The sequence below is a fragment of the Mauremys mutica genome, unplaced genomic scaffold, assembly GCF_020497125.1.
Source record: "Mauremys mutica isolate MM-2020 ecotype Southern unplaced genomic scaffold, ASM2049712v1 Super-Scaffold_100125, whole genome shotgun sequence".
Lineage (NCBI taxonomy): Eukaryota > Metazoa > Chordata > Testudines > Geoemydidae > Mauremys > Mauremys mutica.
Window position 1 is genome coordinate 671674 of NW_025423274.1, and position 14142 is coordinate 685815.

The following is a 14142-nucleotide window of genomic DNA, read 5'->3' on the forward strand; positions in this document are numbered from 1 at the left end:
TATCTTGCCCAGGCTACGCTGCAGGGGCTATTCACAGGTGCAACCCCACTACTGATCAGCACGGGAGTTTTGACCTGCGCCGGTTCACCCCTCCTTAGGCAACCTGGGGACCCCAAGCTTCCCCGGGATCACCATATTGATGCTAAAGCAACAAAGAATCCTGTGGCACCTTATAGACTAACAGACGTTTGATGCTGATTGATGCTGAACTTAGTGCGGACACCCGATCGGCACAGCCCCCTGCAGCCCAGAACTCCTGAGCTCAAGCGATCCGCCAGCCTCAGCCTCCCCAGGCGCTGGGATCACAGGCACCAGCCATGGGGCCTGGCTTGTGTTATAGCCTGGCAGCTGGAGCTTTAAACTCTGCTTGTGAGCTCTGTGCCTTGGCCAGACGGGGACAGCCTGGAACTGGGAAATGCTCCTGCTTCCCCCGCCCCCATCTCATGTCGAGCTGCAGGCGCCGCTGTCCTCCCAGGTAAGATCCCAGATGTTTTGGTGCCCCCATCCCGCATCCAGGTGTCTGGGTACCTCTGCCCCCCATACAGAATCCTGGGTGTGTGGGTGTCCGTCCCTCTGCAGAGGATCCCGGAGTGTGGATGCCCTTGTCCACCCCTACAAGATCCTGGGTGTGTGGGTGCCACTCTCCCTCCCAGTAGATCTCTGGTGTGTGGGTCCCCAGGGTGTGAGTGCTCCCATCCCCCGATACAGGCTGGTGGGGGGTGGGGTTATAACTGGCTCTCTCTGTCCTGCCCAGGCGGTGCTACAGCAGCTGTTCACAGGGGCAGCAACCCCACTGTCACCCTGCAGCTTTAACCTGCTCCAGGGGTGACCTGCTTCCCCCTCCTTTGGGAGCCCGGGGACCCCGAACTTCCCAGAGTCACCTAATTGATGCTGAGCTGAGCTGTCCCTTGTGCAAAGCAGGAGGCCAAATTCCAGGGAAACAATGGACAAGCAGGGGGCCCTGGGCACATCCAGCCCTGGCCATGAGATGTTCCCTCCCCTTTTCTTTATGCCCCTGTTGTTATTTCATGGATTGTCTGGGATGGGGGAAAAGCTGAGTTCACTCCAGGTGGAGGGGAAAAAGGACCCTGAAAATCTCAGTACCCAACCCCTGCTACCAGGATCACCGAGGTGCTGGGAATCTGCATGGGAAAGGGACGGTGTGAATTGTCAAGGTGGGGAATGAATAACAATCTACAACAAGATCCACCTCATTAATCACTGACAAGGCTAATCCTGCCGCAGATAGAAGGGAAACTGGGAGTGATTCTTTGCTGTTCAGCCATGGAAACAGTGACCCAATTGCACCGCAGTGAATGTGCTGGGGAAAGCTGGACTTCACAGGCAGGTGGAAAGAGCAGATCCTAGAAACACCTGGAGCTCCCCACAGCACTGCTGCCACCGGGGTCAGGTGTTGAGCGACTCACAGCGCCCCTCCCCTCCCATTACATTCCAGGAGGGGGTGGCAGCACCCCCCACCCAATGCAGGGGAGAGGGCTGAGTGTATCTCTGCACCCTGAGCCCAGGGCACCCACTCTCTCTGCCCCACACATCGAATCTGGCCTTGCAGCAGAGTGACCCCTAAGAACCAGCAACTTCCAGGACAGCAGATTTGGCCTCAGAGCAGGGAATGTGTCCCTCATGCTGCTTTTAGGCCACTAGGTGCTCTGGAAACAGGAGGGCTCTGAATGTAACCTATAGCACAAATGGCCCATCTGGGGATGTAGCTCAGTGGTAGAGCACATGCCCAGAGGTCCTGGGTTCAATCCTAGCATCTCCAGGTTCTTTTCACCCTGCTGCTTTGCTCCTGCCCTGCAGGAGTTTCAATCCTGCTCAGTGAGGGGCAAGTGCCAACTGCATGGAAGGTCTGGGGGGGTTTCTGCTCCTAAGTCTCCTCTGCACATTTAAGATTCCTACCTGCTGTGCTGCTTGGGACAAGGGTAGATGAGAAGGGCAAATCCTCCAGCACTGGAGGAAAAGGTCCCATCTGCAAAGACTAGACTTATTTCTTGTCTGGGCCCAATCTTTTCACCTGCTATAGCCCTTGTTCCAGCTCAGGTGGTAGCTGGGGGATGTCTCATGACTGCAGCATGTTTGTTCAGTTCCACCCTCTTATAGAGCTTTGGTACAAGGCAGGAATCTTTTGTCTCTCTCCTGGGGAAGAGCCCCATGTTTAAGATGGATTCCTGTACCAGGTGACATGGTCACATGTCCCGTGAGACCCCCCCCCCCCCCACCAAGCCTTCATTCTTCCTGGCCTGACTCACAGATGGTGCAGGACAGAGCCATCTCCAGTCAATTGTCCTGGTTAATGGGAGCCATCAAGAGTCCAAACCACTATTAATGGCCCACACTTTGCATCATTACAACAGGACCTCAGAGTTATAGTTCATATTTCTAGTTTCAGATCCAAGAATGATCGGTTCATACAATAGGATGAACACACACAGTAGATTATAAGCTTTGTAATGATACCTTACAAGAGACCTTTTGAATGAAGCATAGTCCAGTCACTTTATATTCACACTCATTAGCATACTTTAATAAAATCCTATGGAGTGCAACTTCACAACAGGGAAAGGGTTTTACTGTGGCACCTGGGAACAGTTGAGTTTCATGTTCAGGCTGTGGTATGAGTTCCTTCACGTTTCTCGTAAGCACACAGGGACCTTCGCGGGTGCTCTCGATACAGGAATGGCCCAGATATGATAAAGTGATGGGAATTGCATTTTCCTTTTTTATTTCTGTATTTCCAATGACATTTCTGTTTGTGATTTCATTTTGCTTTGTATAACTGTGTTTTCTCCTGGATTTGATATTTAACAAAAAAAAGAATACGGCCTCAGGGCACCAGATGGAGGAGTAGGCGGGGCTAGGACTGCTAAGAGAGCGAGAGTAGCAGGTTTTCTGTATAGTTTCCTGCCCTCATTTTTCTTGACTAGTTTCTCTTCTGTACAAAATTTGCTTTTTGTAGAGTGTGAGCCTGGCTAGCTCAGTTGGCAGCGCATCAGCCTTCTAATTTGAGGATCCAGGGTTCAAGTCCCTGGTGAGGCAAAGAAACACTTTCCCCCTGTGACATACCCAAAGAGTTTTAGAAGGACTCTCCTTGACTTTAGTTTTTCCTTTTCAGGACATGGCCTTTCCCAGGAAGGGCCCTTTACTGCCTGGGACTGAAGGTGCTACTGCCTCACCTGTCCACTGGCCTCACAGTCTGGAGGAAGAAAGGCCTCTGGGCCTGCAGCAAAGTGCTGTGTGCTGACTTTTTCAGCAAATGCAGGGCTGGCCAGAGAGGCATGTTCCCACTGAGTCCTCCCTGCCAGAAAAAATTGTCCCCAGACACAGGGGCGGCTCCAGGCCCCGGCACACCAAGCACATGCTTGGGACAGCAAGCCACGGGGGGTGCTCTGCCGGTCACCGCGAGGGCGGCAGGAAGGCTGCCTTCGGCGGCCTGCCTGCGAAGGGTCCGCTGGTCCTGCGACTTCGGCGGACCTCCCGCAGGCAAGCTGCCGAAGGCAACCTGTCTGCCGTGCTTGGGGCAGCAAAATGCCTAGAGCCGCCCCTGCCCACAGAGTCCTCCCTGCTGGAAGTCTACAGTAATCAACAGGTGCTCTGCTGGTCCCATGGTGTAAGGGCCAGCACTCAGGACTTTGAATCCTGCAATCTGAGTTGAAGTCTCAGTGGAATCTGAGAACAATTCCTGGGCCACAAACCCTGCTGGGTCTTCCAAAGCTCTATCTTGCTTTCTCAAAGGCCACGAAAACCTCTACAAAAGGTTTTTTTCTCCTGCTGATAATAGCTCACCTTAACTGATCACTCTCGTTATAGTGTGTATGGCAACACCCAATTTTTCATGTCCTCTCTGAGTGTGTGTGTGTATTTTCCACTGCATGCATCCAGTGAAGTTGGTTTTAGCCCAGAAAAGCTTATGCTCAAATAAATTTGTTAGTTTCTAAGGTGCCACAAGAACTCCTTGTTCTTTTTGCAGATAAATTAATGGAGGTTAAGTCCATGAATGGCTATTAGCCAGGATGGGTAAGAAATGGTGCCCCTAGCCTCTGTTTGTCAGAGGGTGGAGATGGATGGCAGGAGAGAGATCACTTGCTCATTACCTGTTAGATTCAGTCCCTCTGGGGCACCTAGCATTGGCCACTGTTGGCAGATAGTAAAGGTCCATCCAACCTCACATCCTATGTGGGAATCAGGAAAATTATTAGAGAAAAAAAAGTATTGATAGCCCTAGAGGTGTTTATGTTGTTGATCTCCCTTGCAGATTCTCTGATGACTAACATGGGCTAAGTGCCCACAGAAGGTTTTCCCGCACTCACTGCATTTATAGGGTCTCCCACCGGTGTGGATTCTCTGATGTTTAGAAAGGCTTGAGCTGCGAGTGAAGTTTTTCCCGCACTCACTGCATTCATAGGGCCTCTTCCCTGTGTGGATTCTCTGATGCCTAATAAGGTCTGAGCTGGTAATAAAGGTTTTCCCACACTCACTGCATTCATAGGGCCTCTCCCCTGTGTGGATTCTCTGATGTTGAGAAAGGGCTGAACTGTTAGTGAAGCATTTTCCACACTCACTGCATTCATAGGGCCTCTCCCCTGTGTGGATTCTCTGATGTGTAATAAGGTGTGAACTGCGACTGAATTTTCCCCCACATTCACTGCATTCATAGGGCCTCTCCCCTGTGTGGATTCTCTGATGTTGAGAAAGGGATGAGCTGTCAGTGAAGCATTTTCCACACTCACTGCATTCATAGGGCCTCTCCCCTGTGTGGATTCTCCGATGTTGATAAAGGCCTGAGCTGCAAGTGAAGCATTTTCCACACACACTGCATTCATAGGGCCTCTCCCCTGTGTGGATTCTCTGATGTTGAGAAAGGGCTGAACTGTTAGTGAAGCATTTTCCACACTCACTGCATTCATAGGGCCTCTCCCCTGTGTGGATTCTCTGATGTGTAATAAGGTGTGAACTGCGACTGAATTTTCCCCCACATTCACTGCATTCATAGGGCCTCTCCCCTGTGTGGATTCTCTGATGTTGAGAAAGGGATGAGCTGTCAGTGAAGCATTTTCCACACTCACTGCATTCATAGGGCCTCTCCCCTGTGTGGATTCTCCGATGTTGATAAAGGCCTGAGCTGCAAGTGAAGCATTTTCCACACACACTGCATTCATAGGGCCTCTCCCCTGTGTGGATTCTCTGGTGTCTAATAAGGACTGAGCTGCGAGTGAATTTTTCCCCACATTCACTGCATTCATAGGGCCTCTTCCCTGTGTGGATTCTGTGATGCTTTATAAGGATGGAGCAATCACATACGTTTTCCCCAAACTCAGTGCATGTATTTTTTCTCTTTCTGCTGAGGATTTCCTGTTGTGTTGTGGTTTCCTTGAGGTCCTTCCGAGTTTCCTTACAGGAAATACATTTACCCACTTTCTCCCCTGGCTGGTTTCCCTGCTCTCCTTCTGGTCTGTGCTGAATGTCATGGGATTTTTCCTGCTTATGACTCCAGGACACATTCCTTTTCGATCTTTGTGATAATGCTCTGTGTTTATCCACTTGCTCAACATTTTCCTGCTGAGAATTCTGCTCCTCTTTCTCACATACCATTGCGTCACCTGCTGTGATAGAGACAGAAACCTCAAACAGGGATGGAAAGGGGAAGGCCAAACCAATACAAGTACTGGAGAGACGTCAAATAAAAATCAGGAACTGAACTCCCCCAAGTTCTTCCCCAAACAGGAGAGAGGAGGGGATCAATTCAGGCTTCACATCCCATCCAAATTCACAGGGGGAAGGGAGGAAGCTACTGCCTGGTGTCTGCTAGTGTCTACAGGAAGCCATGAGCTATATTTACCCTAAGGATACGACCCCTGCTAGGGACAATATTGAACTGAGAGACCTTCCAAGGGCATTGTAGGGCATCCCAGATGTTTCCTTCAGGCACTTACAGATTCTCAGTTGGTTTAATATTGCCTCACCTGTGCAGGGAGCTCTCAGGATCTCTCTTTCCTCTGAACCTTGGAGGTCTGGGACCCATGGCTCTTCCCCTTGTTCCAGCTGGGAGATCACATCAGGTTGGGAAATTGGAAACCCTGCTCAGATGAAAGAAAACAAAGGAGGTCACTTGATTTCATAACTTTGTCATAAAAAACATTCTATTAATTTAACTTCAGTGCTTAGTGTGACGGGTGTGCCTGGGGCAGTCCACACTGAAAATGCCAGGGTCAGGGCAGGATGAAAAAGGGAGAGCAGATGCTCCCAAAACTGGTGGTTAACACTGAAGTTAAACTCAACGACCAGTCACAAACTGTGCTTCTGATCCCACACACGGGTTATCGAGAAGCTGAAAAAAGAAATCACACGGCCCCCTTTATTGCATTCCAGTTCTCCGACTCCCAATCAGCACCTAGATCCAGTACAGTGAGAGGTTATTTAAAAACTCTGCTCATATACAAAATGTTTTTCTGACCCCAAAAGGTCAGCCACATTACAAGATCACTATAGGTTTGGATCTTACCCAAAGACCACACTGCCAGCCAATCCTTTAGCATGGAAAGACAAGACAGGACACGACACAAAAAAAGTTGTTAAATGGAAAAGCAGTGAGATGCATTCCAAAATCTATATATCAGGTTATTAGCAGTATTGTTGAGCTGCTGGCTTGAAAGTCTGTCTGGAACACATCCACAAGTTCGATGGGTCTTTCAGTCCTTTGTTCCAGGCTTCAATTTGTAGAGAAGTTGCTCCAGAGGTAGGAAGAGGGATTGAAGACAAAATGGAGATGATGCAGCTGCCCTTTATATTCCTTTTGCCATGTGGCTTGTACTTCCTGTGTCCCAAACACAAGCTTCACAGCACATGGCATGGAAAAGCCTCGTAGGTCTCAGCACACAGACATACCCCTGCATGTCTTGCTGACTCAATAGGTTTATGCCCTTGATCAAGGATGGGCAAATTACGGCCCACGGGCTACATCCAGCCGACAGGACCGTCCTGCCCGGTCCCTGAGCTCCTGGCTGGGGAGGCTAGCCCCTCCCCCACAGCCACACCACCATGCGGGCAGCGCTCCTGCGGGGCGGGGCTGTGCGCTCCTGCTGGGCAGTGTGTCTGGCTCTGCGTGGCCCACGTGGCTGCCAGACACGCTGCTCTGAGCGGCATGGTAAGGAGGTGGGGGCGTTGGATAAGGGGCAGGGAGTCCCAGGGGGCAGTCAGGGGACAGTTGGATGGGGCGGAGGTTCTGGGGGGACGGCGGTTGGATCGGTGTGGGAGTCCCAAGGGTCTGTCAGTGGGCAGGGGGGTGGATAGAGGTCAGAGCAGTCAAGGGACAGGTAGCAGCGGGGTTGGGTAGGGGGTGGGGTCCTGGATATGAACCCATATCCACACCCCTGCCCCCTGACAGACCCCGGGACTCCTATGCCTATCCAACCCCCCTGTTCCCCATCCCCTGACCGCCCGCCCAATCGTCCCCTGCTCCCTGTCCCCTGACTGCCCCCCAGGACTCTCTGCCCCTTATCCAACCCCCTGGCCCCCTTACCACAGCCACGCGGCTCGCCGGAGCTAGATACGAGGTCCCTCAGGAGCGCGCAGACCAGCCCCCTTACCATGCCACTCAGAGCAGTAGGAGCTCGCAGCCCCACCGCTGCAACACTGCCCAGGAGTGGTGGGTCAGAGCGCTGGTGGTGTGGCATGTTGAGTCTGCAGTGGGACAGCAGAGGCGAGGGAACAGGAGGGGAGGGGAGGGAGAGGGGAGCCTCCCCATCCGGGAGCTCAGGGGCCGAGCAGGCTGGGTGTGGCTTGCGGGCCGTAGTTTACCTACCCCTGACCTACATGTTAGTTTGTAAAAAGAACAGGAGTACTTGTGGCACCTTAGAGACTAACAAATATATTTGTGTTTTATCTGCATTTCTTTTGTAAACAATTCTGACTTTTATGCCTCGTTACCTGTAGTCACTTAAAATCTTTTTTTTTTGGTAATTAACAATCTTGTTTTATTGTTTTATCCAACTAGTGTGTTTGGATTACAGTGTGTTGGAAACTACATTTGGGATGTAGCGGGGTGGACCCCCGCTCCTGCCCTGAAGGGTTAAAAACAGCCCTGAGAGGGGGTTGTGCCTGGAGAAAGCAGCTTTTAGGCTGGGCTGATTGGGGGAAGTGGCTGCAGCTGGGGCCACGCCCCAAACAGACTCAGCTGCCCTATAAAGGCAGAGAAGCCAGAGGCAGATAGAGTCTCTCTCTGTTTGTAGAGGGAGATGGGCCTGGCTGCAGGGAGCTGGACACAGGGTATCTGAGTGGAGCAGGGCTGGGGAAAGGCAGAGGAGCTGGGGAGCTCCAGCCTGGAAAGCCCCAGGCTGTGGCCTAGCAGAAGGCAATAGGTACTGGGGGGTTGCAGAGGGCAGCCCAGCGGTAGGCAAAGGCAGCAGGTCCAAACCCTCCTTGCCAGTGATGAGTGGCTGATACTGCAGCCTGCCCCAGGGCGTGGGGCTAGACGATGACTGGCCTTATACTGAGCCGAGGTGGGAATAGAGGGTGGGAGTTCCCTGGGGAGGGGAGACCCTAAGACTGAGGGGTTACTGCCAGAGGGCAGCACCCCAGGTAAAAGGGGCACCAGGTCCAGGGAGGGACACGGGGGCCAGAGGACAGGCGGATCACCGGCCTGCAGAGGGTGCGCCGGAGCTGGAATGAGCTAATTCCCAGAAGTCACCAGCAGGGGGTGCCGCAGGGGTGAGTCCCCTCATCTACATGGGATAACAAGGCTGGTGCATGTCAGTTTCCACTGATGAAATGACAGACGTCATATGAGCTTGCCTTGTTCAGTAGTGTGCTGGACAGGGAAAGATGCACATTTCTGGGGGAAGTCTGGGAACAGAGACTTTTCTGGGGTTTTCCTGTGCTGCACTGTAACTCCTGAGTCGCTGACTAGCAGCACTAAAAACTGTGTAGCTGGGAGCGAGTTACATGCTGGAGACTGTGTGTTACCTGCCCAGGAGCGGCTGCTCTCACAGTAAATCAGTGTAAAAGTCACCCCAGCTTGGGAAACTGAGGGGACACAGCTGTTCAACACTCCAGATTGCACTGTGGTTAACGTCACAGACACTCAATTTCAAAGAGGCTCCCAAAACACAGAGAAAGTAAATCCATGTCCCAGAAATCCAAGACTCCAGACAGAGGGCAAGTCTCCCTGCCACTGCTTCTTGCTGACAGCGAGGTCCAGAGACAATGAGAGAGTCCTGGGGAAGCTGGGAACAGTAACCATGGGCTGGTGGGGTTCAGTGGAGAAAGGGAACAGGAAGGGCAGGGATAGTACTGAATGCAGGATCTCAGCAGTACTAGATGTCAGGATAGCACATAGTGCAGCCCATTGGAAAACATAATCCCAACTAGACATACAAAATGATGAGGTGTAAATTAGCTGTTTCCACTCAAGAGAGAGATCTTGGAGTCATGGATAGTTCTCTGAAAACATCCACGCAATGTGCAGCGGCAGTCAAAAAGCGAACGGAATGCTGGGAATCATTAAGCAAGGAATAGAAAAGACAAAAAATATCATATTGCCTGTATATAAATCTATGGTGCACCCACATCTCGAATACGGCTGTAGGAGCTGGATTTTATAATGTACTGTGAGAATTTAATGTATGATTTGATTTCATCCTGTCAGCCACCCTGTTTGAATAGCAGAAAGGAATGACAGACCAGAACAATCCTTCTGACTGATTATGGTCATCTTTTGTTTTAGGATAAGTTACACTGTCTACTATGGTTTCCTCTATGTATTACAAATTAGGCACTCTAGTTAAATCTACATGTCTTTGTTTTAAGGTTTAGTAAATAAGAGATAGGATTCTCTATTGTGTCTATGTTAAGTAGATTAGAGAAACATTGAAGGCAAGGTTTCATTTGCAATGCCTTTTTGCTCGATATAAAACATTACTGTTTGTATTCTCAGTGGGTTTGTGTGAATGAGGATGTATGCATCAGGAAAAGAGAAGATGTAAAGGCCATTGTTATAGCCAGAGTCAAGGAAGAAGGAGTCAAGAGACTTAAAGGACATCAAAGAATCAACAACGCGCATCCATAACGAAGGGCAGATTGATGACCCTGAGGTCAAGGCTGGCACCCCTGAGGACAATTGATTAAATCAGAACAAAGGACAGGTTGACCCTCTCAGAGGTGCACTGGAATGTTTACACCAGTTAAGTAGTAACCGATCACAAACAGATACAGCAAAATCCATAGACTTCAACAAAGGCAAAAACCCTATAAGAACCAGGGTTCTTGGCCATGGGAGTTTGGGTTCATCTTGCCACACTCCCGGAGCATTGGATTGCAACCGACAAGAGCCCAGCCCCACACTCGTGCTCAGTGTAATTGGCCATTAGATTGACTCGAGCTACAACAGACTGGTAACTATGAACTGTTCTGGCAGAGGGTGTGTGTGTGTGTGTGCGCGCGTGTGCGTGTTTATCTTCCTCTATAAAGATCCCGTGTGCTTTGTAGGAGCATAACACTGCATGCAGATGTGGTTGCCCCATCTCAAAGAAGTTTACTTATGCAAACAGGAGATATTTGACACTGTGCAATATTGTTCCTGTGTTCTGCAGCAGGGGAGGGTCTGTGGCAGTGTGTGGGTCACTGGCATATTGAGACAGGACAGAGCAGAGGTGGCATTGTGGGGCTGGCGTGAACCGTATCTCTTCATTTCCCCTTCCAAGAACTGAGGGGACAGGAATCCTTACCCAGCGAGGTCACATTCTCATAGTTCTCCTGCATGACCTCTCTGTAGAGGGCTCTCTGATCAGGGTCCAGCAGAGCCCACTCTTCCCTGGAGAAATACACAGCCACCTCCTTGAAGGTCACTGGCCCCTGAAAGAGCAAGAGTCCAACACTCAGTACCTGCTGCCTCACTCACAGCCCCACTATTTGTGGGGGAGAGAAGTCAATCAAATGCAAGCTCTGGGTGGATCACAGTCAGAGTCCCACCTCCACCCCACTCAGAGCATCCTGGAAACACCAGGTTAAGGGGATGAAGCGAAAGCCCCTTTTCTCTCCCAGCAGATCCATCACACTCCTACTAGCCACAGACCGATACAGGAGATGGAGCCCCTAGCAGGGACCAGGGAGAGCTCCCTGGTAGGAAGCCCAACACCCTCCCCATTGTGAGGAGCTGGATATGAAGGGAGGGGAATCTCCCCTAAACCTCACTTGTGGGTGCCCCCTTCATATCTCACAGCGGCTGGTCAGTCAGGTCAGGCTCCAGCACTGGGAGTCTGGTCAGTTTTCCTAGCCCGATGTAGGAGGGTTATTTTCTGTTTCAGAAATTGGGGTATTTCCACCTCCTAATCTCATGGGTCTGTTCCTAGAATCTGGGCCATTCATTAAACTCCCCCCAGCAGGAATGTCACAAGCTGTCCTCCTCCCTTCCCCACCCTGTGCATTTCCTGCCCGGCTCCAAACCAGACTGTGCAAATCTTCCCATCTCCGGTGTATTTGCTGTCCCTCTCCCTCCTGCAGGAACCCACCAGCAACCCCCCGATAATCCCTACCTGAACAGGCTTCTCTGCAGCCATTTCTCTCCCCTGTCCCATGGCAGGATGGGATGAGCTGGAGTGAAACACGGACGTCATTCTGCAGCGTGGGAGGGTGAGAAGGGCAGTTGTGGAGGTTTCAGAAAAGGCTTTAGTTAATGTCACAGGACGATTCCCCCAGGCCCTTTCCCTGCAGACAGACATCCTAGATTCTGCCATCCTGGGAAAATGCTCAATCTCTGTATTATAGTGTAGACCTGGCCCCTCCTGCCAGGCTAAGCCCACAGGGAGATTTTTAACCTTCCTTCTCCCTCTCCCAATCTCATAACTAAGTCTCTGAACACAAGGCTAGAAAAGAGCAGAACCAAAGGAGTCACTGTGGGGGATTCCCTCGGACACTGACCCCCCGGCAGTCACACCCCAGCAGGGGGAATATGGAGTCAAGAACCAGCTTTTCCTCTGTCTGATCCTTTTCTTGATCACTGGAAAGTGGTTCTGCCCAGGGATGCTGCAATACATGCCTGGTCTCCCAGATCACAATGGAGGCTGCAGCATCTGACCCAGGAAGCTGAACCCCAATATCCCGGGCAGAGAGGGACAGAGCGTTTGAGCAGCTTCCCTCCTTTAGCTCTCTGGGGAGAGCAGCTAATGAGAGCCCCTCCTCACAGGGAGAACTGCTGATCTCATTTGCCCCACTGTCCATCTGGAGTCACTCCTTGTCTTTCCATGCAGTGACTCTGGATTAACAATGGTCTCAATGAAACCAGATTTCAGAATGAATGAGTCCAGAATGTTGTGGAAGAGACCATTGTGTGGCATTTCTAGCCCCCTTCCCACCTGCCGCTCCCCCAAGATCTAGTATAAGGACTCAGGGCACAAATTTTCCCAATGGAACTGGAAGGTCCTGGAGTTTTCAAGATGTTTGATAAATGGCTAGAAAGTTATCATGGTGACTGGGCCTGGCTGGGGAATGCTGGGATGTGCTTGGAGTCAGGATTCTGGCACAAGCTGATGAGCTAGAAGGAGCATGGTTAGTAGCAGCCCCCAGAGCCTCCATCCAGGGCCCCCCAGACACCCCCAGTACCCAGAGCCCAGACCCCGCAGCCAGAGTCCCACCAGATATTCCCTGGGACCCAACCACCAAAATCCCTGAACAGGAACTCCAGATACCCCTCAGCACCCCACTGGCCAGAGAAGCCCCACCAGACCATCACTGGCAGGCTGGGAATCCTAAAGGTTCCCCCCACCAAGAGCCCCCAACAGCCAGGGACCACCCCCCCAGGGGACCCCTCACTGGGAATTCATTCCCTCACTGCCTGCCCAGGATTCCCCTACTGCCTGCCTAGGACCCCCACCTGTCTTCCAGCAGGACCTGCCAGGCCATTTGCCTGGGACCCCCTGATGCTTTACAACGGGACCCCTCACTCTGCTTGCCTGGCATCCCGACCTAGCTCCTGGCACTCCCCCACCCAGTTCTGTGCATTGGGCACGACTGAGCCCCTGGCACAGCACCAGGCTCCCTCCAGCCCCCTGCCCCGCCTCCCCAAGAGACGCCCACCCTCACTGTTCTGCACCAATGAGTCCCCAGCGATACCCACCTCCAGGACCCACAGCCTCAGGGCTGGGCACGTCAGAAACCTCCCCCTAAACCTCCAGAACCCACCAATTTGATTAGGGTACCCCCTGCCCAGTCACCCAGAAGCCTCCCCCTCCCACAATGCCCCTTCAGCTCCAGCTGCAATCTCCCCACACAGACACCTCACCCCCTACCCCAGCAACAGTTACCTCACTGTGTCTGCTAAGTGGATAGAAAGTTATCACTGCCCCCTGCTGGCCAGTCACCGGGGCAGAGGGATCCCTGGGGGGTGCTGCTTTAACAGGAGAATGGAAGGCCTGGCGGGCAAGAAAGGTCCATGCCCTGTCACTAGCTACATCTTCGCACTGCAGGAAGCAACCCCTCCCAGAGACCATTTGTCATGGGCTTTGAGATACTTCTGGACCCACGCTGCACTCAGAGTGACCTCCTCACCCAGTGCCAGCTGGAGAAAAGAAAAGGGTCCAGCCAAATCTCCTGTTACCAGCTGGGAACCACTGATCCCCCAAACAGGGGGAGGCCTCTGGATTTGACGGGTATTAAATCCGTTTAGAGAGGAAAGTGGAAAATCAGAGGGATTTTATATCAGTTGTTGATACGAGGTAAAATCTGAGTGTTTCACATCAATATTTGATAACTGAATAGAGAGAAAATGGGCAACATTTGCCAACATTTTATATCCATGTTCATGAATCTGAGAAAAGGTGTAAATCTGAGATTTTCTTAGTATTTTATAATTAGAGAGACAGGGAAAAATCTCAGGCCATAGTCAATTAGAAATAGACAATGAGAGAAAAAGTGGGGCTTAGGATAATTTTTAGATTTGCAGAGAATACATATCAGAAACTACGCAATTGATAACATGAGAGAAGGGGGAAGGATAGCTCAGTGGTTTGAGCATTGAGCTGATAAACCTGGAGTTGTGAGTTCAATCCTTGAGGGGGCCATTTAGGGAACTGGGATAAAAATCTGGGGATTGTTCTTGCTTTGAGCAGGGGGTTGGACTAGATACCTCCTAAGGTC